This window comes from Anas platyrhynchos, chromosome 1 (genome assembly GCF_047663525.1).
Source record: "Anas platyrhynchos isolate ZD024472 breed Pekin duck chromosome 1, IASCAAS_PekinDuck_T2T, whole genome shotgun sequence".
In the NCBI taxonomy this organism is placed as follows: domain Eukaryota; kingdom Metazoa; phylum Chordata; class Aves; order Anseriformes; family Anatidae; genus Anas; species Anas platyrhynchos.
Genome location: NC_092587.1, coordinates 77,868,486 through 77,895,325, shown reverse-complemented (window position 1 = coordinate 77,895,325; position 26,840 = coordinate 77,868,486). Strand labels below are relative to the sequence as shown.

Sequence of the window (26,840 nt, the reverse complement as noted above, 5' to 3'; positions counted from 1 at the left end):
AATAATAATGACTCTATGTATCCTCCTACACCGCACAGAATCATGGAATATCCCCAGTTGGAAGGGACATATAAGAAACACCAAGTCCAACTCATGGTACCACAGGTCTAGAAATAATTCCTCCACCACCACCACCGCCTCCTCCACCACCGCTAGAACAATGAGAGTTAAAGTCTCTTACAACAAAAATCATTCTATGTGTCCTCCTCCACCACACAGAATCATGGAATATCCCCAGTTGGAAGGGACATATAAGCATCACCAAGTCCAACTCATGGTACCAGTGATCTAAAAATAATTCCTCTACCAGCACAAGCACCTCCTCCTCCACCACCGACGAGAGCGATGACCTTGAAGGTCTCTTCCAACAATAATTATTCTATGTATCCTCCTCTACCACACAGAACCATGCAATATCATCAGTTGGAAGGGACCCATAAGGATCATGAAGTCCAACTCATGGTACCACAGGTCTAAAAATAATTACTCCTCCACCACCACCACCACCGCCTCCTCCATCACTGATTCCTACACAATCAAAAAATTGAAGGATGACCCTAAAGGTCTCTCCCAACAATGATGATTCTATGTATCCTCCTCCACCACACAGAATTATGGAATATCCCCAGTTGGAAGTGACCCATAAAGATCCTCCTCCAGTACCATCTCCTCCTAATCCTCCTTCTTCTCTTCCTCTTCCCTTCCCCCTGCTCCTCCACCACCTGCTCTTCTGTCACCTTTCCTCCACCGTCGCCACTACGGCTGCCGCCTCCTACTCCAGCACCACAGCCAACACTGCTGCCGCCTCCACCACCACCTATTTTTCTCCTCGTTGTCTGCTGCCGCCCCCACCTCCACCTCCTCCTTCTTCTCCTCCTCCATGACCATTTCCACCTCTGCCTCCTTGTTCTTTTTGTTATCGTCATCCTCCTCCTCCTTTCGCTCCTCCTTCTCTCCCTTTTTTCTTTCTCTCCCTCTCCCTCCTCCTCTCTCTCTCCCTCCTCCTCTTCCTCTCCCTCCTTCTCTCCCTCCTCCTCTGTCTCCTCTGCCTACTCTTCTGACTCCTCCGCCTCCTCTGCCTCCTTCTCTGCCTCCTCCTCTGTCTCCTGCGCCTTCCCCTCTCCCTCTTCCTCTTCCTCTTCCTCTTCCTCTTCCTCTTCCTCTTCCTCTTCCACTTCCCCTTCCTCTCCCTCTCGCTCTCCCTCTCCCTCTTCCAGCTGCTGCACCATGTGCCATCCCAAACGCTCTGCCTCCCACTGCCACCCTTTGGCCCTTAGATAGGGATTAGGCACACCCTGTCTTTATGACGTAATTGTTGCAAAACAGCTAACAATCGCAAGCCAGCCAATCAGGGGACAGGAACGTATCCCAGGGAGTCATGATGATGCTAGGACTAGCCAGCTGCTGCCTTACAGAGCCACGCTGTATGGTCCTACTGAGTCACAAATGGAACTAGAACTACATGTATGAGTGGTGGGCAGCGCTCCTGACCTGACCATCCCACAGAAGCCACCTTTACACACCTGGTTCCTGGCAATTGCTCCTGACATCTCTGGGCTCAAGGTCATTGATACCACCATGCCCTTCTCAGGGGCACAGAGAGCAAGGTGGCCAGGAAGAAAACCAGCCGCAGAGTCAGGGAGATTGCAAGGACCTGTTTATGTTTTTCAGAAGCCCGTGCTCAAATCACAGAATCACAGAATCACAGAATCAGAATCGCAGAATCACAGAAATCACAAAATCAGGGTAGGAAACGTCCTCCTCCTTCTCCTCCAACCACCACCACCGCCTCCTCCACCACTGCCTTCTACACCACCAAAAACTAGAACGATGACCTTCAAGGACTACTCAAAAATAATGATTCTATGTATCCTCCTCAACCACACACAATCATGGAATATCGCCAGTTGGAAGGGACACATAAGGATCATTAATTCCAACTCATGGTACCACAGGTCAAAAAAAATTCCTTCTCCACAACCATCATCTCCTCATCCACCACCGTCTAAAACGACGTCACTGAAGGTCTCTTCAGACAAAAATGATTCTATATATCCTCCTCCACCACATAGAATCATGGAATATCCCCAGTTGGATGGGACCATAAGGATGACTAATTCCAACTCATGGTACCACAGGTCTAAAAATAATTCCTCCTCCACCACAACCACCACCGCCTCCTCCACCACCACTAGAACAATGATGTTTAAAGACTCTTCCAACAATAGTGATTCTATGTATCCTCCTCCACCACACACAATCATGGAATATCCCCAATTGGATGAGAAACATAAGGATCATCAAGTCCAACTTATGCTACCACAGTTCTAAAAATGATTCCTCCACCACCACCACCACCGCCTCCTACACCACGACCTCCTCCACCACCAAAAACTAGAACAATGACCTTGAAGGTCTCTTCCAACAATAATGATTCCATGTATCCTCTTTTACCACATAAAATCATGGAATATCCCCAGTTGGACGGAACACATAAGGTTTATCAAGTACATCTCGTGGTACCACAGCTTTATAAATTATTCCTCCACAACCTACATCAATTCCTCCTCCACCACCGCCTAGAACGATGACCTTGAAGGTCTCTCCCAACAATAATGATTCTATGTATCCTCCTCCACCACACACAATCATGGAATATCCCCAGTTGGAAGGGACACACAAGGATCATCAAGTCCAACTCATGGTACCACAGGTCTAAAAAACATTCCTCCACCACCAGCACCACCTCCTCCTCCAACACCGTCTAAAAGGATGACATTGAAGGACTCTTTCAACAATAATTATTTTATGTATCCTCCTCCACTGCTCAGAATCATGGAATATCCCCAGATAGAAGGGACATATAAGGAACACCAAGTCCAACTCATGGTACCACAGGTCTAAAAATAATTCCTCCACCACCACCAACACCACTTCCTCCTCCATCACCACCTAGAACGAAGTCCTTGAAGGTCTTTTCTAATAATAATGACTCTATGTATCCTCCTACACCGCACAGAATCATGGAATATCCCCAGTTGGAAGGGACATATAAGAAACACCAAGTCCAACTCATGGTACCACAGGTCTAGAAATAATTCCTCCACCACCACTACCGCCTCCTCCACCACCGCTAGAACAATGAGAGTTAAAGTCTCTTACAACAAAAATCATTCTATGTGTCCTCCTCCACCACACAGAATCATGGAATATCCCCAGTTGGAAGGGACATATAAGCATCACCAAGTCCAACTCATGGTACCAGTGATCTAAAAATAATTCCTCTACCAGCACAAGCACCTCCTCCTCCACCACCGACGAGAGCGATGACCTTGAAGGTCTCTTCCAACAATAATTATTCTATGTATCCTCCTCTACCACACAGAACCATGCAATATCATCAGTTGGAAGGGACCCATAAGGATCATGAAGTCCAACTCATGGTACCACAGGTCTAAAAATAATTACTCCTCCACCACCACCACCACCGCCTCCTCCATCACTGATTCCTACACAATCAAAAAATTGAAGGATGACCCTAAAGGTCTCTCCCAACAATGATGATTCTATGTATCCTCCTCCACCACACAGAATTATGGAATATCCCCAGTTGGAAGTGACCCATAAAGATCCTCCTCCAGTACCATCTCCTCCTAATCCTCCTTCTTCTCTTCCTCTTCCCTTCCCCCTGCTCCTCCACCACCTGCTCTTCTGTCACCTTTCCTCCACCGTCGCCACTACGGCTGCCGCCTCCTACTCCAGCACCACAGCCAACACTGCTGCCGCCTCCACCACCACCTATTTTTCTCCTCGTTGTCTGCTGCCGCCCCCACCTCCACCTCCTCCTTCTTCTCCTCCTCCATGACCATTTCCACCTCTGCCTCCTTGTTCTTTTTGTTATCGTCATCCTCCTCCTCCTTTCGCTCCTCCTTCTCTCCCTTTTTTCTTTCTCTCCCTCTCCCTCCTCCTCTCTCTCTCCCTCCTCCTCTTCCTCTCCCTCCTTCTCTCCCTCCTCCTCTGTCTCCTCTGCCTACTCTTCTGACTCCTCCGCCTCCTCTGCCTCCTTCTCTGCCTCCTCCTCTGTCTCCTGCGCCTTCCCCTCTCCCTCTTCCTCTTCCTCTTCCTCTTCCTCTTCCTCTTCCTCTTCCTCTTCCACTTCCCCTTCCTCTCCCTCTCGCTCTCCCTCTCCCTCTTCCAGCTGCTGCACCATGTGCCATCCCAAACGCTCTGCCTCCCACTGCCACCCTTTGGCCCTTAGATAGGGATTAGGCACACCCTGTCTTTATGACGTAATTGTTGCAAAACAGCTAACAATCGCAAGCCAGCCAATCAGGGGACAGGAACGTATCCCAGGGAGTCATGATGATGCTAGGACTAGCCAGCTGCTGCCTTACAGAGCCACGCTGTATGGTCCTACTGAGTCACAAATGGAACTAGAACTACATGTATGAGTGGTGGGCAGCGCTCCTGACCTGACCATCCCACAGAAGCCACCTTTACACACCTGGTTCCTGGCAATTGCTCCTGACATCTCTGGGCTCAAGGTCATTGATACCACCATGCCCTTCTCAGGGGCACAGAGAGCAAGGTGGCCAGGAAGAAAACCAGCCGCAGAGTCAGGGAGATTGCAAGGACCTGTTTATGTTTTTCAGAAGCCCGTGCTCAAATCACAGAATCACAGAATCACAGAATCAGAATCGCAGAATCACAGAAATCACAAAATCAGGGTAGGAAACGTCCTCCTCCTTCTCCTCCAACCACCACCACCGCCTCCTCCACCACTGCCTTCTACACCACCAAAAACTAGAACGATGACCTTCAAGGACTACTCAAAAATAATGATTCTATGTATCCTCCTCAACCACACACAATCATGGAATATCGCCAGTTGGAAGGGACACATAAGGATCATTAAGTCCAACTCATGGTACCACAGGTCAAAAAAAATTCCTTCTCCACAACCATCATCTCCTCATCCACCACCGTCTAAAACGACGTCACTGAAGGTCTCTTCAGACAAAAATGATTCTATATATCCTCCTCCACCACATAGAATCATGGAATATCCCCAGTTGGATGGGACCATAAGGATGACTAATTCCAACTCATGGTACCACAGGTCTAAAAATAATTCCTCCTCCACCACAACCACCACCGCCTCCTCCACCACCACTAGAACAATGATGTTTAAAGACTCTTCCAACAATAGTGATTCTATGTATCCTCCTCCACCACACACAATCATGGAATATCCCCAATTGGATGAGAAACATAAGGATCATCAAGTCCAACTTATGCTACCACAGTTCTAAAAATGATTCCTCCACCACCACCACCACCGCCTCCTACACCACGACCTCCTCCACCACCAAAAACTAGAACAATGACCTTGAAGGTCTCTTCCAACAATAATGATTCCATGTATCCTCTTTTACCACATAAAATCATGGAATATCCCCAGTTGGACGGAACACATAAGGTTTATCAAGTACATCTCGTGGTACCACAGCTTTATAAATTATTCCTCCACAACCTACATCAATTCCTCCTCCACCACCGCCTAGAACGATGACCTTGAAGGTCTCTCCCAACAATAATGATTCTATGTATCCTCCTCCACCACACACAATCATGGAATATCCCCAGTTGGAAGGGACACACAAGGATCATCAAGTCCAACTCATGGTACCACAGGTCTAAAAAACATTCCTCCACCACCAGCACCACCTCCTCCTCCAACACCGTCTAAAAGGATGACATTGAAGGACTCTTTCAACAATAATTATTTTATGTATCCTCCTCCACTGCTCAGAATCATGGAATATCCCCAGATAGAAGGGACATATAAGGAACACCAAGTCCAACTCATGGTACCACAGGTCTAAAAATAATTCCTCCACCACCACCAACACCACTTCCTCCTCCATCACCACCTAGAACGAAGTCCTTGAAGGTCTTTTCTAATAATAATGACTCTATGTATCCTCCTACACCGCACAGAATCATGGAATATCCCCAGTTGGAAGGGACATATAAGAAACACCAAGTCCAACTCATGGTACCACAGGTCTAGAAATAATTCCTCCACCACCACTACCGCCTCCTCCACCACCGCTAGAACAATGAGAGTTAAAGTCTCTTACAACAAAAATCATTCTATGTGTCCTCCTCCACCACACAGAATCATGGAATATCCCCAGTTGGAAGGGACATATAAGCATCACCAAGTCCAACTCATGGTACCAGTGATCTAAAAATAATTCCTCTACCAGCACAAGCACCTCCTCCTCCACCACCGACGAGAGCGATGACCTTGAAGGTCTCTTCCAACAATAATTATTCTATGTATCCTCCTCTACCACACAGAACCATGCAATATCATCAGTTGGAAGGGACCCATAAGGATCATGAAGTCCAACTCATGGTACCACAGGTCTAAAAATAATTACTCCTCCACCACCACCACCACCGCCTCCTCCATCACTGATTCCTACACAATCAAAAAATTGAAGGATGACCCTAAAGGTCTCTCCCAACAATGATGATTCTATGTATCCTCCTCCACCACACAGAATTATGGAATATCCCCAGTTGGAAGTGACCCATAAAGATCCTCCTCCAGTACCATCTCCTCCTAATCCTCCTTCTTCTCTTCCTCTTCCCTTCCCCCTGCTCCTCCACCACCTGCTCTTCTGTCACCTTTCCTCCACCGTCGCCACTACGGCTGCCGCCTCCTACTCCAGCACCACAGCCAACACTGCTGCCGCCTCCACCACCACCTATTTTTCTCCTCGTTGTCTGCTGCCGCCCCCACCTCCACCTCCTCCTTCTTCTCCTCCTCCATGACCATTTCCACCTCTGCCTCCTTGTTCTTTTTGTTATCGTCATCCTCCTCCTCCTTTCGCTCCTCCTTCTCTCCCTTTTTTCTTTCTCTCCCTCTCCCTCCTCCTCTCTCTCTCCCTCCTCCTCTTCCTCTCCCTCCTTCTCTCCCTCCTCCTCTGTCTCCTCTGCCTACTCTTCTGACTCCTCCGCCTCCTCTGCCTCCTTCTCTGCCTCCTCCTCTGTCTCCTGCGCCTTCCCCTCTCCCTCTTCCTCTTCCTCTTCCTCTTCCTCTTCCTCTTCCACTTCCCCTTCCTCTCCCTCTCGCTCTCCCTCTCCCTCTTCCAGCTGCTGCACCATGTGCCATCCCAAACGCTCTGCCTCCCACTGCCACCCTTTGGCCCTTAGATAGGGATTAGGCACACCCTGTCTTTATGACGTAATTGTTGCAAAACAGCTAACAATCGCAAGCCAGCCAATCAGGGGACAGGAACGTATCCCAGGGAGTCATGATGATGCTAGGACTAGCCAGCTGCTGCCTAACAGAGCCACGCTGTATGGTCCTACTGAGTCACAAATGGAACTAGAACTACATGTATGAGTGGTGGGCAGCGCTCCTGACCTGACCATCCCACAGAAGCCACCTTTACACACCTGGTTCCTGGCAATTGCTCCTGACATCTCTGGGCTCAAGGTCATTGATACCACCATGCCCTTCTCAGGGGCACAGAGAGCAAGGTGGCCAGGAAGAAAACCAGCCGCAGAGTCAGGGAGATTGCAAGGACCTGTTTATGTTTTTCAGAAGCCCGTGCTCAAATCACAGAATCACAGAATCACAGAATCAGAATCGCAGAATCACAGAAATCACAAAATCAGGGTAGGAAACGTCCTCCTCCTTCTCCTCCAACCACCAACACCGCCTCCTCCACCACTGCCTTCTACACCACCAAAAACTAGAACGATGACCTTGAAGGACTACTCAAAAATAATGATTCTATGTATCCTCCTCAACCACACACAATCATGGAATATCGCCAGTTGGAAGGGACACATAAGGATCATTAATTCCAACTCATGGTACCACAGGTCAAAAAAAATTCCTTCTCCACAACCATCATCTCCTCATCCACCACCGTCTAAAACGACGTCACTGAAGGTCTCTTCAGACAAAAATGATTCTATATATCCTCCTCCACCACATAGAATCATGGAATATCCCCAGTTGGATGGGACCATAAGGATGACTAATTCCAACTCATGGTACCACAGGTCTAAAAATAATTCCTCCTCCACCACAACCACCACCGCCTCCTCCACCACCACTAGAACAATGATGTTTAAAGACTCTTCCAACAATAGTGATTCTATGTATCCTCCTCCACCACACACAATCATGGAATATCCCCAATTGGATGAGAAACATAAGGATCATCAAGTCCAACTTATGCTACCACAGTTCTAAAAATGATTCCTCCACCACCACCACCACCGCCTCCTACACCACGACCTCCTCCACCACCAAAAACTAGAACAATGACCTTGAAGGTCTCTTCCAACAATAATGATTCCATGTATCCTCTTTTACCACATAAAATCATGGAATATCCCCAGTTGGACGGAACACATAAGGTTTATCAAGTACATCTCGTGGTACCACAGCTTTATAAATTATTCCTCCACAACCTACATCAATTCCTCCTCCACCACCGCCTAGAACGATGACCTTGAAGGTCTCTCCCAACAATAATGATTCTATGTATCCTCCTCCACCACACACAATCATGGAATATCCCCAGTTGGAAGGGACACACAAGGATCATCAAGTCCAACTCATGGTACCACAGGTCTAAAAAACATTCCTCCACCACCAGCACCACCTCCTCCTCCAACACCGTCTAAAAGGATGACATTGAAGGACTCTTTCAACAATAATTATTTTATGTATCCTCCTCCACTGCTCAGAATCATGGAATATCCCCAGCTGGAAGGGACATATAAGGAACACCAAGTCCAACTCATGGTACCACAGGTCTAAAAATAATTCCTCCACCACCACCAACACCACTTCCTCCTCCATCACCACCTAGAACGAAGTCCTTGAAGGTCTTTTCTAATAATAATGACTCTATGTATCCTCCTACACCGCACAGAATCATGGAATATCCCCAGTTGGAAGGGACATATAAGAAACACCAAGTCCAACTCATGGTACCACAGGTCTAGAAATAATTCCTCCACCACCACCACCGCCTCCTCCACCACCGCTAGAACAATGAGAGTTAAAGTCTCTTACAACAAAAATCATTCTATGTGTCCTCCTCCACCACACAGAATCATGGAATATCCCCAGTTGGAAGGGACATATAAGCATCACCAAGTCCAACTCATGGTACCAGTGATCTAAAAATAATTCCTCTACCAGCACAAGCACCTCCTCCTCCACCACCGACGAGAGCGATGACCTTGAAGGTCTCTTCCAACAATAATTATTCTATGTATCCTCCTCTACCACACAGAACCATGCAATATCATCAGTTGGAAGGGACCCATAAGGATCATGAAGTCCAACTCATGGTACCACAGGTCTAAAAATAATTACTCCTCCACCACCACCACCACCGCCTCCTCCATCACTGATTCCTACACAATCAAAAAATTGAAGGATGACCCTAAAGGTCTCTCCCAACAATGATGATTCTATGTATCCTCCTCCACCACACAGAATTATGGAATATCCCCAGTTGGAAGTGACCCATAAAGATCCTCCTCCAGTACCATCTCCTCCTAATCCTCCTTCTTCTCTTCCTCTTCCCTTCCCCCTGCTCCTCCACCACCTGCTCTTCTGTCACCTTTCCTCCACCGTCGCCACTACGGCTGCCGCCTCCTACTCCAGCACCACAGCCAACACTGCTGCCGCCTCCACCACCACCTATTTTTCTCCTCGTTGTCTGCTGCCGCCCCCACCTCCACCTCCTCCTTCTTCTCCTCCTCCATGACCATTTCCACCTCTGCCTCCTTGTTCTTTTTGTTATCGTCATCCTCCTCCTCCTTTCGCTCCTCCTTCTCTCCCTTTTTTCTTTCTCTCCCTCTCCCTCCTCCTCTCTCTCTCCCTCCTCCTCTTCCTCTCCCTCCTTCTCTCCCTCCTCCTCTGTCTCCTCTGCCTACTCTTCTGACTCCTCCGCCTCCTCTGCCTCCTTCTCTGCCTCCTCCTCTGTCTCCTGCGCCTTCCCCTCTCCCTCTTCCTCTCCCTCTTCCTCTTCCTCTTCCTCTTCCTCTTCCTCTTCCTCTTCCTCTTCCTCTTCCTCTTCCACTTCCCCTTCCTCTCCCTCTCGCTCTCCCTCTCCCTCTTCCAGCTGCTGCACCATGTGCCATCCCAAACGCTCTGCCTCCCACTGCCACCCTTTGGCCCTTAGATAGGGATTAGGCACACCCTGTCTTTATGACGTAATTGTTGCAAAACAGCTAACAATCGCAAGCCAGCCAATCAGGGGACAGGAACGTATCCCAGGGAGTCATGATGATGCTAGGACTAGCCAGCTGCTGCCTTACAGAGCCACGCTGTATGGTCCTACTGAGTCACAAACGGAACTAGAACTACATGTATGAGTGGTGGGCAGCGCTCCTGACCTGACCATCCCACAGAAGCCACCTTTACACACCTGGTTCCTGGCAATTGCTCCTGACATCTCTGGGCTCAAGGTCATTGATACCACCATGCCCTTCTCAGGGGCACAGAGAGCAAGGTGGCCAGGAAGAAAAACAGCCGCAGAGTCAGGGAGATTGCAAGGACCTGTTTATGTTTTTCAGAAGCCCGTGCTCAAATCACAGAATCACAGAATCACAGAATCAGAATCGCAGAATCACAGAAATCACAAAATCAGGGTAGGAAACGTCCTCCTCCTTCTCCTCCAACCACCAACACCGCCTCCTCCACCACTGCCTTCTACACCACCAAAAACTAGAACGATGACCTTGAAGGACTACTCAAAAATAATGATTCTATGTATCCTCCTCAACCACACACAATCATGGAATATCGCCAGTTGGAAGGGACACATAAGGATCATTAATTCCAACTCATGGTACCACAGGTCAAAAAAAATTCCTTCTCCACAACCATCATCTCCTCATCCACCACCGTCTAAAACGACGTCACTGAAGGTCTCTTCAGACAAAAATGATTCTATATATCCTCCTCCACCACATAGAATCATGGAATATCCCCAGTTGGATGGGACCATAAGGATGACTAATTCCAACTCATGGTACCACAGGTCTAAAAATAATTCCTCCTCCACCACAACCACCACCGCCTCCTCCACCACCACTAGAACAATGATGTTTAAAGACTCTTCCAACAATAGTGATTCTATGTATCCTCCTCCACCACACACAATCATGGAATATCCCCAATTGGATGAGAAACATAAGGATCATCAAGTCCAACTTATGCTACCACAGTTCTAAAAATGATTCCTCCACCACCACCACCACCGCCTCCTACACCACGACCTCCTCCACCACCAAAAACTAGAACAATGACCTTGAAGGTCTCTTCCAACAATAATGATTCCATGTATCCTCTTTTACCACATAAAATCATGGAATATCCCCAGTTGGACGGAACACATAAGGTTTATCAAGTACATCTCGTGGTACCACAGCTTTATAAATTATTCCTCCACAACCTACATCAATTCCTCCTCCACCACCGCCTAGAACGATGACCTTGAAGGTCTCTCCCAACAATAATGATTCTATGTATCCTCCTCCACCACACACAATCATGGAATATCCCCAGTTGGAAGGGACACACAAGGATCATCAAGTCCAACTCATGGTACCACAGGTCTAAAAAACATTCCTCCACCACCAGCACCACCTCCTCCTCCAACACCGTCTAAAAGGATGACATTGAAGGACTCTTTCAACAATAATTATTTTATGTATCCTCCTCCACTGCTCAGAATCATGGAATATCCCCAGCTGGAAGGGACATATAAGGAACACCAAGTCCAACTCATGGTACCACAGGTCTAAAAATAATTCCTCCACCACCACCAACACCACTTCCTCCTCCATCACCACCTAGAACGAAGTCCTTGAAGGTCTTTTCTAATAATAATGACTCTATGTATCCTCCTACACCGCACAGAATCATGGAATATCCCCAGTTGGAAGGGACATATAAGAAACACCAAGTCCAACTCATGGTACCACAGGTCTAGAAATAATTCCTCCACCACCACCACCGCCTCCTCCACCACCGCTAGAACAATGAGAGTTAAAGTCTCTTACAACAAAAATCATTCTATGTGTCCTCCTCCACCACACAGAATCATGGAATATCCCCAGTTGGAAGGGACATATAAGCATCACCAAGTCCAACTCATGGTACCAGTGATCTAAAAATAATTCCTCTACCAGCACAAGCACCTCCTCCTCCACCACCGACGAGAGCGATGACCTTGAAGGTCTCTTCCAACAATAATTATTCTATGTATCCTCCTCTACCACACAGAACCATGCAATATCATCAGTTGGAAGGGACCCATAAGGATCATGAAGTCCAACTCATGGTACCACAGGTCTAAAAATAATTACTCCTCCACCACCACCACCACCGCCTCCTCCATCACTGATTCCTACACAATCAAAAAATTGAAGGATGACCCTAAAGGTCTCTCCCAACAATGATGATTCTATGTATCCTCCTCCACCACACAGAATTATGGAATATCCCCAGTTGGAAGTGACCCATAAAGATCCTCCTCCAGTACCATCTCCTCCTAATCCTCCTTCTTCTCTTCCTCTTCCCTTCCCCCTGCTCCTCCACCACCTGCTCTTCTGTCACCTTTCCTCCACCGTCGCCACTACGGCTGCCGCCTCCTACTCCAGCACCACAGCCAACACTGCTGCCGCCTCCACCACCACCTATTTTTCTCCTCGTTGTCTGCTGCCGCCCCCACCTCCACCTCCTCCTTCTTCTCCTCCTCCATGACCATTTCCACCTCTGCCTCCTTGTTCTTTTTGTTATCGTCATCCTCCTCCTCCTTTCGCTCCTCCTTCTCTCCCTTTTTTCTTTCTCTCCCTCTCCCTCCTCCTCTCTCTCTCCCTCCTCCTCTTCCTCTCCCTCCTTCTCTCCCTCCTCCTCTGTCTCCTCTGCCTACTCTTCTGACTCCTCCGCCTCCTCTGCCTCCTTCTCTGCCTCCTCCTCTGTCTCCTGCGCCTTCCCCTCTCCCTCTTCCTCTTCCTCTTCCTCTTCCTCTTCCTCTTCCTCTTCCTCTTCCTCTTCCTCTTCCTCTTCCTCTTCCACTTCCCCTTCCTCTCCCTCTCGCTCTCCCTCTCCCTCTTCCAGCTGCTGCACCATGTGCCATCCCAAACGCTCTGCCTCCCACTGCCACCCTTTGGCCCTTAGATAGGGATTAGGCACACCCTGTCTTTATGACGTAATTGTTGCAAAACAGCTAACAATCGCAAGCCAGCCAATCAGGGGACAGGAACGTATCCCAGGGAGTCATGATGATGCTAGGACTAGCCAGCTGCTGCCTTACAGAGCCACGCTGTATGGTCCTACTGAGTCACAAACGGAACTAGAACTACATGTATGAGTGGTGGGCAGCGCTCCTGACCTGACCATCCCACAGAAGCCACCTTTACACACCTGGTTCCTGGCAATTGCTCCTGACATCTCTGGGCTCAAGGTCATTGATACCACCATGCCCTTCTCAGGGGCACAGAGAGCAAGGTGGCCAGGAAGAAAAACAGCCGCAGAGTCAGGGAGATTGCAAGGACCTGTTTATGTTTTTCAGAAGCCCGTGCTCAAATCACAGAATCACAGAATCACAGAATCAGAATCGCAGAATCACAGAAATCACAAAATCAGGGTAGGAAACGTCCTCCTCCTTCTCCTCCAACCACCAACACCGCCTCCTCCACCACTGCCTTCTACACCACCAAAAACTAGAACGATGACCTTGAAGGACTACTCAAAAATAATGATTCTATGTATCCTCCTCAACCACACACAATCATGGAATATCGCCAGTTGGAAGGGACACATAAGGATCATTAATTCCAACTCATGGTACCACAGGTCAAAAAAAATTCCTTCTCCACAACCATCATCTCCTCATCCACCACCGTCTAAAACGACGTCACTGAAGGTCTCTTCAGACAAAAATGATTCTATATATCCTCCTCCACCACATAGAATCATGGAATATCCCCAGTTGGATGGGACCATAAGGATGACTAATTCCAACTCATGGTACCACAGGTCTAAAAATAATTCCTCCTCCACCACAACCACCACCGCCTCCTCCACCACCACTAGAACAATGATGTTTAAAGACTCTTCCAACAATAGTGATTCTATGTATCCTCCTCCACCACACACAATCATGGAATATCCCCAATTGGATGAGAAACATAAGGATCATCAAGTCCAACTTATGCTACCACAGTTCTAAAAATGATTCCTCCACCACCACCACCACCGCCTCCTACACCACGACCTCCTCCACCACCAAAAACTAGAACAATGACCTTGAAGGTCTCTTCCAACAATAATGATTCCATGTATCCTCTTTTACCACATAAAATCATGGAATATCCCCAGTTGGACGGAACACATAAGGTTTATCAAGTACATCTCGTGGTACCACAGCTTTATAAATTATTCCTCCACAACCTACATCAATTCCTCCTCCACCACCGCCTAGAACGATGACCTTGAAGGTCTCTCCCAACAATAATGATTCTATGTATCCTCCTCCACCACACACAATCATGGAATATCCCCAGTTGGAAGGGACACACAAGGATCATCAAGTCCAACTCATGGTACCACAGGTCTAAAAAACATTCCTCCACCACCAGCACCACCTCCTCCTCCAACACCGTCTAAAAGGATGACATTGAAGGACTCTTTCAACAATAATTATTTTATGTATCCTCCTCCACTGCTCAGAATCATGGAATATCCCCAGCTGGAAGGGACATATAAGGAACACCAAGTCCAACTCATGGTACCACAGGTCTAAAAATAATTCCTCCACCACCACCAACACCACTTCCTCCTCCATCACCACCTAGAACGAAGTCCTTGAAGGTCTTTTCTAATAATAATGACTCTATGTATCCTCCTACACCGCACAGAATCATGGAATATCCCCAGTTGGAAGGGACATATAAGAAACACCAAGTCCAACTCATGGTACCACAGGTCTAGAAATAATTCCTCCACCACCACCACCGCCTCCTCCACCACCGCTAGAACAATGAGAGTTAAAGTCTCTTACAACAAAAATCATTCTATGTGTCCTCCTCCACCACACAGAATCATGGAATATCCCCAGTTGGAAGGGACATATAAGCATCACCAAGTCCAACTCATGGTACCAGTGATCTAAAAATAATTCCTCTACCAGCACAAGCACCTCCTCCTCCACCACCGACGAGAGCGATGACCTTGAAGGTCTCTTCCAACAATAATGATTCTAGGTATCCTCCTCTACCACACAGAACCATGCAATATCATCAGTTGGAAGGGACCCATAAGGATCATGAAGTCCAACTCATGGTACCACAGGTCTAAAAATAATTACTCCTCCACCACCACCACCACCGCCTCCTCCATCACTGATTCCTACACAATCAAAAAATTGAAGGATGACCCTAAAGGTCTCTCCCAACAATGATGATTCTATGTATCCTCCTCCACCACACAGAATTATGGAATATCCCCAGTTGGAAGTGACCCATAAAGATCCTCCTCCAGTACCATCTCCTCCTAATCCTCCTTCTTCTCTTCCTCTTCCCTTCCCCCTGCTCCTCCACCACCTGCTCTTCTGTCACCTTTCCTCCACCGTCGCCACTACGGCTGCCGCCTCCTACTCCAGCACCACAGCCAACACTGCTGCCGCCTCCACCACCACCTATTTTTCTCCTCGTTGTCTGCTGCCGCCCCCACCTCCACCTCCTCCTTCTTCTCCTCCTCCATGACCATTTCCACCTCTGCCTCCTTGTTCTTTTTGTTATCGTCATCCTCCTCCTCCTTTCGCTCCTCCTTCTCTCCCTTTTTTCTTTCTCTCCCTCTCCCTCCTCCTCTCTCTCTCCCTCCTCCTCTTCCTCTCCCTCCTTCTCTCCCTCCTCCTCTGTCTCCTCTGCCTACTCTTCTGACTCCTCCGCCTCCTCTGCCTCCTTCTCTGCCTCCTCCTCTGTCTCCTGCGCCTTCCCCTCTCCCTCTTCCTCTTCCTCTTCCTCTTCCTCTTCCACTTCCCCTTCCTCTCCCTCTCGCTCTCCCTCTCCCTCTTCCAGCTGCTGCACCATGTGCCATCCCAAACGCTCTGCCTCCCACTGCCACCCTTTGGCCCTTAGATAGGGATTAGGCACACCCTGTCTTTATGACGTAATTGTTGCAAAACAGCTAACAATCGCAAGCCAGCCAATCAGGGGACAGGAACGTATCCCAGGGAGTCATGATGATGCTAGGACTAGCCAGCTGCTGCCTTACAGAGCCACGCTGTATGGTCCTACTGAGTCACAAACGGAACTAGAACTACATGTATGAGTGGTGGGCAGCGCTCCTGACCTGACCATCCCACAGAAGCCACCTTTACACACCTGGTTCCTGGCAATTGCTCCTGACATCTCTGGGCTCAAGGTCATTGATACCACCATGCCCTTCTCAGGGGCACAGAGAGCAAGGTGGCCAGGAAGAAAAACAGCCGCAGAGTCAGGGAGATTGCAAGGACCTGTTTATGTTTTTCAGAAGCCCGTGCTCAAATCACAGAATCACAGAATCACAGAATCAGAATCGCAGAATCACAGAAATCACAAAATCAGGGTAGGAAACGTCCTCCTCCTTCTCCTCCAACCACCAACACCGCCTCCTCCACCACTGCCTTCTACACCACCAAAAACTAGAACGATGACCTTGAAGGACTACTCAAAAATAATGATTCTATGTATCCTCCTCAACCACACACAATCATGGAATATCGCCAGTTGGAAGGGACACATAAGGATCATTAATTCCAACTCATGGTACCACAGGTCAAAAAAAATTCCTTCTCCACAACCATCATCTCCTCATCCACCACCGTCTAAAACGACGTCACTGAAGGTCTCTTCAGACAAAAATGATTCTATATATCCTCCTCCACCACATAGAATCATGGAATATCCCCAGTTGGATGGGACCATAAGGATGACTAATTCCAACTCATGGTACCACAGGTCTAAAAATAATTCCTCCTCCACCACAACCACCACCGCCTCCTCCACCACCACTAGAACAATGATGTTTAAAGACTCTTCCAACAATAGTGATTCTATGTATCCTCCTCCACCACACACAATCATGGAATATCCCCAATTGGATGAGAAACATAAGGATCATCAAGTCCAACTTATGCTACCACAGTTCTAAAAATGATTCCTCCACCACCACCACCACCGCCTCCTACACCACGACCTCCTCCACCACCAAAAACTAGAACAATGACCTTGAAGGTCTCTTCCAACAATAATGATTCCATGAATCCTCTTTTACCACATAAAATCATGGAATATCCCCAGTTGGACGGAACACATAAGGTTTATCAAGTACATCTCGTGGTACCACAGCTTTATAAATTATTCCTCCACAACCTACATCAATTCCTCCTCCACCACCGCCTAGAACGATGACCTTGAAGGTCTCTCCCAACAATAATGATTCTATGTATCCTCCTCCACCACACACAATCATGGAATATCCCCAGTTGGAAGGGACACACAAGGATCATCAAGTCCAACTCATGGTACCACAGGTCTAAAAAACATTCCTCCACCACCAGCACCACCTCCTCCTCCAACACCGTCTAAAAGGATGACATTGAAGGACTCTTTCAACAATAATTATTTTATGTATCCTCCTCCACTGCTCAGAATCATGGAATATCCCCAGATAGAAGGGACATATAAGGAACACCAAGTCCAACTCATGGTACCACAGGTCTAAAAATAATTCCTCCACCACCACCAACACCACTTCCTCCTCCATCACCACCTAGAACGAAGTCCTTGAAGGTCTTTTCTAATAATAATGACTCTATGTATCCTCCTACACCGCACAGAATCATGGAATATCCCCAGTTGGAAGGGACATATAAGAAACACCAAGTCCAACTCATGGTACCACAGGTCTAGAAATAATTCCTCCACCACCACCACCGCCTCCTCCACCACCGCTAGAACAATGAGAGTTAAAGTCTCTTACAACAAAAATCATTCTATGTGTCCTCCTCCACCACACAGAATCATGGAATATCCCCAGTTGGAAGGGACATATAAGCATCACCAAGTCCAACTCATGGTACCAGTGATCTAAAAATAATTCCTCTACCAGCACAAGCACCTCCTCCTCCACCACCGACGAGAGCGATGACCTTGAAGGTCTCTTCCAACAATAATTATTCTATGTATCCTCCTCTACCACACAGAACCATGCAATATCATCAGTTGGAAGGGACCCATAAGGATCATGAAGTCCAACTCATGGTACCACAGGTCTAAAAATAATTACTCCTCCACCACCACCACCACCGCCTCCTCCATCACTGATTCCTACACAATCAAAAAATTGAAGGATGACCCTAAAGGTCTCTCCCAACAATGATGATTCTATGTATCCTCCTCCACCACACAGAATTATGGAATATCCCCAGTTGGAAGTGACCCATAAAGATCCTCCTCCAGTACCATCTCCTCCTAATCCTCCTTCTTCTCTTCCTCTTCCCTTCCCCCTGCTCCTCCACCACCTGCTCTTCTGTCACCTTTCCTCCACCGTCGCCACTACGGCTGCCGCCTCCTACTCCAGCACCACAGCCAACACTGCTGCCGCCTCCAACACCACCTATTTTTCTCCTCGTTGTCTGCTGCCGCCCCCACCTCCACCTCCTCCTTCTTCTCCTCCTCCATGACCATTTCCACCTCTGCCTCCTTGTTCTTTTTGTTATCGTCATCCTCCTCCTCCTTTCGCTCCTCCTTCTCTCCCTTTTTTCTTTCTCTCCCTCTCCCTCCTCCTCTCTCTCTCCCTCCTCCTCTTCCTCTCCCTCCTTCTCTCCCTCCTCCTCTGTCTCCTCTGCCTACTCTTCTGACTCCTCCGCCTCCTCTGCCTCCTTCTCTGCCTCCTCCTCTGTCTCCTGCGCCTTCCCCTCTCCCTCTTCCTCTTCCTCTTCCTCTTCCTCTTCCACTTCCCCTTCCTCTCCCTCTCGCTCTCCCTCTCCCTCTTCCAGCTGCTGCACCATGTGCCATCCCAAACGCTCTGCCTCCCACTGCCACCCTTTGGCCCTTAGATAGGGATTAGGCACACCCTGTCTTTATGACGTAATTGTTGCAAAACAGCTAACAATCGCAAGCCAGCCAATCAGGGGACAGGAACGTATCCCAGGGAGTCATGATGATGCTAGGACTAGCCAGCTGCTGCCTTACAGAGCCACGCTGTATGGTCCTACTGAGTCACAAATGGAACTAGAACTACATGTATGAGTGGTGGGCAGCGCTCGTGACCTGACCATCCCACAGAAGCCACCTTTACACACCTGGTTCCTGGCAATTGCTCCTGACATCTCTGGGCTCAAGGTCATTGATACCACCATGCCCTTCTCAGGGGCACAGAGAGCAAGGTGGCCAGGAAGAAAAACAGCCGCAGAGTCAGGGAGATTGCAAGGACCTGTTTATGTTTTTCAGAAGCCCGTGCTCAAATCACAGAATCACAGAATCACAGAATCAGAATCGCAGAATCACAGAAATCACAAAATCAGGGTAGGAAACGTCCTCCTCCTTCTCCTCCAACCACCAACACCGCCTCCTCCACCACTGCCTTCTACACCACCAAAAACTAGAACGATGACCTTGAAGGACTACTCAAAAATAATGATTCTATGTATCCTCCTCAACCACACACAATCATGGAATATCGCCAGTTGGAAGGGACACATAAGGATCATTAATTCCAACTCATGGTACCACAGGTCAAAAAAAATTCCTTCTCCACAACCATCATCTCCTCATCCACCACCGTCTAAAACGACGTCACTGAAGGTCTCTTCAGACAAAAATGATTCTATATATCCTCCTCCACCACATAGAATCATGGAATATCCCCAGTTGGCTGGGACCATAAGGATGACTAATTCCAACTCATGGTACCACAGGTCTAAAAATAATACCTCCTCCACCACTACCACCACCACCTCCTCCACCACCGCCTCCTCCACCACCAAAAACTAGAACAATGACCTTGAAGGTCTCTTCCAACAATAATGATTACATGCATCCTCTTTTACCACATAGAATCATGGAATATCCCCAGTTGGACGGAACACATAAGATTTATCAAGTACATCTCGTGGTACCACAGCTTTATAAATTATTCCTCCACAACCTACATCAATTCCTCCTCCACCACCGCCTAGAACAATAACCTTGAAGGTCTCTCCCAACAATAATGATTCTATGTATCCTCCTCCACCACACACAATCATGGAATATCCCCAGCTGGAAGGGACATATAAGGAACACCAAGTCCAAATCATGGTACCACAGGTCTAAAAATAATTCCTCCACCACCACCAACACCACTTCCTCTTCCATCACCACCTAGAATGAAGTCCTTGAAGGTCTTTTCTAATAATAATGACTCTATGTATCCTCCTACACCGCACAGAATCATGGAATATCCCCAGTTGGATGGGACATATAAGGAACACCAAGTCCAACTCATGGTACCACAGGTCTAGAAATAATTCCTCCACCACCACTACCGCCTCCTCCACCACCGCTAGAACAATGAGAGTTAAAGTCTCTTACAACAAAAATGATTCTATGTGTCCTCCTCCACCTCACAGAATCATGGAATATCCCCAGTTGGAAGGGACATATAAGCATCACCAAGTCCAACTCATGGTACCAGTGATCTAAAAATAATTCCTCTACCAGCACAAGCACCTCCTCCTCCACCACCGACGAGAGTGATGACCTTGAAGGTCTCTTCCAACAATGATTATTCTATGTATCCTCCTCTACCACACAGAACCATGCAATATCCCCAGTTGGAAGTGACCCATAAAGATCCTCCTCCAGTACCATCTCCTCCTAATCCTCCTTCTTCACTTCCTCTTCCCTTCCCCCTGCTCCTCCACCACCTGCTCTTCTGTCACCTATTCCTCCACCGTCGCCACTACGGCTGCCGCCTCCTTCACCAGCACCACAGCCAACACTGCTGCCGCCTCCAACACCACCTATTTTTCTCCTCGTTGTCTGCTGCCGCGCCCACCTCCACCTCCTCCTTCTTCTCCTCCTCCATGACCATTTCCACCTCTGCCTCCTTGTTCTTTTTGTTATCGTCATCCTCCTCCTCCTTTCGCTCCTCCTTCTCTCCCTTTTTTCTTTCTCTCCCTCTCCCTCCTCCTCTCTCTCTCCCTCCTCCTCTGTCTCCTGTCTCCTCTTCTGCCTCCTCCACCTCCTCTGCCTCCTTCTCTGCCTCCTCCTCTGTCTCCGATGCCTACTCTTCTGCCTCCTCTTCCTCTTCCTCTTCCTCTTCCTCTTCCTCTTCCTCTTCCTCTTCCTCTTCCTCTCCCTCTGCCTCTCCCTCTTCCTCTCCCTCTCGCTCTCCCTCTCCCTCTTCCAGCTGCTGCACCATGTGCCATACCAAACGCTCTGCCTCCCACTGCCACCCTTCGGCCCTTAGATAGGGATTAGGCACACCCTCTCTTTATGACGTAATTGTTGCAAAACAGCTAACAATCGCAAGCCAGCCAATCAGGGGACAGGCAACGTATCCCAGGGAGTCATGATGATGCTAGGACTAGCCAGCTGCTGCCTTACAGAGCCACGCTGTATGGTCCTACTGAGTCACAAACGGAACTAGAACTACATGTATGAGTGGTGGGCAGTGCTCGTGACCCGACCATCCCACAGAAGCCACCTTTACACACCTGGTTCCTGGCAATTGCTCCTGACATCTCTGGGCTCAAGGTCATTGATACCACCATGCCCTTCTCAGGGACACAGAGAGCAAGGTGGCCAGGAAGAAAACCAGCCGCAGAGTCAGGGAGATTGCAAGGACCTGTTTATGTTTTTCAGAAGCCCGTGCTCAAATCACAGAATCACAGAATCAGAATCGCAGAATCACAGAAATCACAAAATCAGGGTAGGAAACGTCCTCCTCCTTCTCCTCCAACCACCACCACCGCCTCCTCCACCACTGCCTTCTACACCACCAAAAACTAGAACGATGACCTTGAAGGACTACTCAAAAATAATGATTCTATGTATCTTCCTCAACCACACACAATCATGGAATATCGCCAGTTGGAAGGGACACATAAGGATCATTAAGTCCAACTCATGGTACCACAGGTCAAAAAAAATTCCTTCTCCACAACCATCATCTCCTCATCCACCACCGACTAAAACGACGTCATTGAAGGTCTCTTCAGACAATAATGATTCTATGTATCCTCTTTTACCACATAGAATCATGGGATATCCCCAGTTGGACGGAACACATAAGGTTTATCAAGTACATCTCATGGTACCACAGCTTTAAAAATTATTCCTCCACAACCTACATCAATTCCTCCTCCACCACCGTGTAGAACGATGTCCTTGAAGGTCTCTCCCAAGAATAATGATTCTATGAATCCTCCTCCACCACATAGAATCATGGAATATCCCCAGTTGGATGAGAAACATAAGGATCATCAAGTCCAACTTATGCTACCACAGTTCTAAAAATGATTCCTCCACCACCACCACCACCGCTAGAACAATGAGATTTAAAGTCTCTTCCAACAATAATGATTCCATGTATCCTCCTCTACCACACAGAATCATGGAACATGCCCAGTTGGAAGGGACATATAAGGAACACCAAGTCCAACTCATGGTACCACAGCTATAAAAATAATTCCTCCACCACCACCACTACCGCCTCCTACACCACCAACTCCTCCACCACCAAAAACTAGAACAATGACCTTGAAGGTCTCTTCCAACAATAATGATTCTATGCATCCTCCTCCACCACACAGAATCATGAAATATCCCCAGTTGGAACTAACATATATGGAACACCAATTCCAACTCATGGTACCATAGGTCTAAAAATAATTCCTCCACCACTACCACCACCGCCTCCTCGACCACTGCCTCCTCCACCACCAAAAACTAGAACAATGACCTTGAAGGTCTCTTCCAACAATAATGATTCTATGTATCCTCTTTTACCACATAGAATCATGGAATATCCCCAGTTGGACGGAACACATAAGGTTTATCAAGTACATCTCGTGGTACCACAGCTTTATAAATTATTCCTCCACAACCTACATCAATTCCTCCTCCACCACCACCTAGAACGATGACCTTGAAGGTCTCTCCCAACAATAATGATTCTATGTATCCTCCTCCACCTCACACAATCATGGAATATCCCCAGTTCGAAGGGACACATAAGGATCACCAAGTCCAACTCATGGTACCACAGGTCTAAAAAACATTCCTCCACCACCAGCACCACCTCCTCCTCCAACACCGTCTAAAAGGATGACATTGAAGGACTCTTTCAACAATAATTATTTTATGTATCCTCCTCCACTGCTCAGAATCATGGAATATCCCCAGATGGAAGGGACATATAAGGAACACCAAGTCCAACTCATGGTACCACAGGTCTAAAATTAATTCCTCCACCACCACCAACACCACTTCCTCCTCCATCACCACCTAGAACGAAGTCCTTGAAGGTCTTTTCTAATAATAATGACTCTATGTATCCTCCTACACCGCACAGAATCATGGAATATCCCCAGTTGGAAGGGACATATAAGAAACACCAAGTCCAACTCATGGTACCACAGGTCTAGAAATAATTCCTCCACCACCACCACCGCCTCCTCCACCACCGCTAGAACAATGAGAGTTAAAGTCTCTTACAACAAAAATCATTCTATGTGTCCTCCTCCACCACACAGAATCATGGAATATCCCCAGTTGGAAGGGACATATAAGCATCACCAAGTCCAACTCATGGTACCAGTGATCTAAAAATAATTCCTCTACCAGCACAAGCACCTCCTCCTCCACCACCGACGAGAGCGATGACCTTGAAGGTCTCTTCCAACAATAATTATTCTATGTATCCTCCTCTACCACACAGAACCATGCAATATCATCAGTTGGAAGGGACCCATAAGGATCATGAAGTCCAAATCATGGTACCACAGGTCTAAAAATAATTCCTCCTCCACCACAACCACCACCGCCTCCTCCACCACCGCTAGAACAGTGATGTTTAAAGACTCTTCCAACAATAGTGATTCTATGTATCCTCCTCCACCACATAGAATCATGGAATATCCCCAGTCAGATGAGAAACATAATGATCATCAAGTCCAACTTATGGTACCACAGTTCTAAAAATGATTCCTCCACCACCACCACCACCGCCTCCTACACCAGGACCTCATGCACCACCAAAAATTAGAACAATGACCTTGAAGGTCTCTTCCAACAATAATAATTCTATGCATCCTCCTCCACCACACAGAATCATGAAATATCCCCAGTTGGAACTTACATATATGGAACACCAACTCCAACTCATGGTACCACACGTCTAAAAATAATTCCTCCACCACTACCACCACCGCCTCCTCCACCACCGCCTCCTCCACCACCAAAAACTAGAACAATGACCTTGAAGGTCTCTTCCAACAATAATGATTCCATGTATCCTCTTTTACCACATAGAATCATGGAATATCCCCAGTTGGACGGAACACATAAGGTTTATCAAGTACATCTCGTGGTACCACAGCTTTATAAATTATTCCTCCACAACCTACATCAATTCCTCCTCCACCACCGCCTAGAACGATGACCTTGAAGGTCTCTCCCAACAATAATGACTCTATGTATCCTCCTACACCGCACAGAATCATGGAATATCCCCAGTTGGAAGGGATATATAAGAAACACCAAGTCCAACTCATGGTACCACAGGTCTAGAAATAATTCCTCCACCACCACTACCGCCTCCTCCACCACCGCTAGAACAATGAGAGTTAAAGTCTCTTACAACAAAAATGATTCTATGTGTCCTCCTCCACCACACAGAATCATGGAATATCCCCAGTTGGAAGTGACCCATAAAGATCCTCCTCCAGTACCATCTCCTCCTAATCCTCCTTCTTCTCTTCCTCTTCCCTTCCCCCTGCTCCTCCACCACCTGCTCTTCTGTCACCTATTCCTCCACTGTCGCCACTACGGCTGCCGCCTCCTACTCCAGCACCACAGCCAACACTGCTGCTGCCTCCACCACCACCTATTTTTCTCCTCGTTGTCTGCTGCCGCCCCCACCTCCACCTCCTCCTTCTTCTCCTCCTCCATGACCATTTCCACCTCTGCCTCCTTGTTCTTTTTGTTATCGTCATCCTCCTCCTCCTTTCGCTCCTCCTTCTCTCCCTTTTTCATTTCTCTCCCTCTCCCTCCTCCTCTCTCTCTCCCTCCACCTCTTCCTCCTCCTCTGTCTCCTCTGCCAACTCTTCTGACTCCTCCGCCTCCTCTGCCTCCTTCTCTGCCTCCTCCTCTGTCTCCTGTGCATTCCCCTCTTCCTCTTCCTCTTCCTCTTCCTCTTCCTCTTCCTCTTCCTCTTCCTCTTCCTCTTCCTCTTCCTCTTCCTCTTCCACTTCCTCTGCCTCTGCCTCTACCTCTTCCTCTCCCTCTCCCTCTTCCAGCTGCTACACCATGTGCCATCCCAAACGCTCTGCCTCCCACTGCCACCCTTCGGCCCTTAGATAGGGATTAGGCACACCCTCTCTTTATGACGTAATTGTTGCAAAACAGCTAACAATCCCAAGCCAGCCAATCAGGGGACAGGAACGTATCCCAGGGAGTCATGATGATGCTAGGACTAGCCAGCTGCTGCCTTACAGAGCCACGCTGTATGGTCCTACTGAGTCACAAACGGAACTAGAACTACATGTATGAGTGGTGGGCAGCGCTCGTGACCTGACCATCCCACAGAAGCCACCTTTACACACCTGGTTCCTGGCAATTGCTCCTGACATCTCTGGGCTCAAGGTCATTGATACTACCATGCCCTTCTCAGGGGCACAGAGAGCAAGGTGGCCAGGAAGAAAACCAGCCGCAGAGTCAGGGAGATTGCAAGGACCTGTTTATGTTTTTCAGAAGCCCGTGCTCAAATCACAGAATCACAGAATCAGAATCGCAGAATCACAGAAATCACAAAATCAGGGTAGGAAACGTCCTCCTCCTTCTCCTCCAACCACCACCACCGCCTCCTCCACCACTGCCTTCTACACCACCAAAAACTAGAACGATGACCTTGAAGGACTACTCAAAAAAATTGATTCTATGTATCTTCCTCAACCACACACAATCATGGAACATCGCCAGTTGGAAGGGACACATAAGGATCATTAATTCCAACTCATGGTACCACAGGTCAAAAAAAAATTCCTTCTCCACAACCATCATCTCCTCATCCACCACCGTCTAAAACGACGTCATTGAAGGTCTCTTCCAACAATAATGATTCTATGTATCCTCTTTTACCACATAGAATCATGGAATATCCCCAGTTGGACGGAACACATAAGGTTTATCAAGTACATCTCATGGTACCACAGCTTTAAAAATTATTCCTCCACAACCTACATCAATTCCTCCTCCACCACCGTGTAGAACGATGTCCTTGAAGGTCTCTCCCAAGAATAATGATTCTATGTATCCTGCTCCACCACATAGAATCATGGAATATCCCCAGTTGGAAGAGACATATAAGAAACACCAAGTCCAACTCATGGTACCACAGTTCTAAAAATAATTCCTCCACCACCACCAACACCACTTCCTCCTCCATCACCACCTAGAACGAAGTCCTTGAAGGTCTTTTCTAATAATAATGACTCTATGTGTCCTCCTCCACCTCACAGAATCATGGA

General features: G+C 47.9%; 1 long non-coding RNA gene across 3 annotated transcripts in view; it reads left to right on the top strand.

The window, feature by feature from the left end:
- The window catches only part of LOC101799909 (uncharacterized), an 87,543-nt gene that overhangs the window by 27,487 nt on the left and 33,216 nt on the right, over window positions 1-26,840 (top strand). The window contains exon 8 of one of the 3 annotated variants that reach the window (XR_011811452.1): window positions 1-26,840. This exon is cut by the window's left edge and continues 8,872 nt beyond it. The exons of the other annotated variants lie outside the window; for them this stretch is intronic. This is a non-coding gene — a long non-coding RNA (uncharacterized lncRNA). 3 annotated transcript variants of the gene reach the window in all.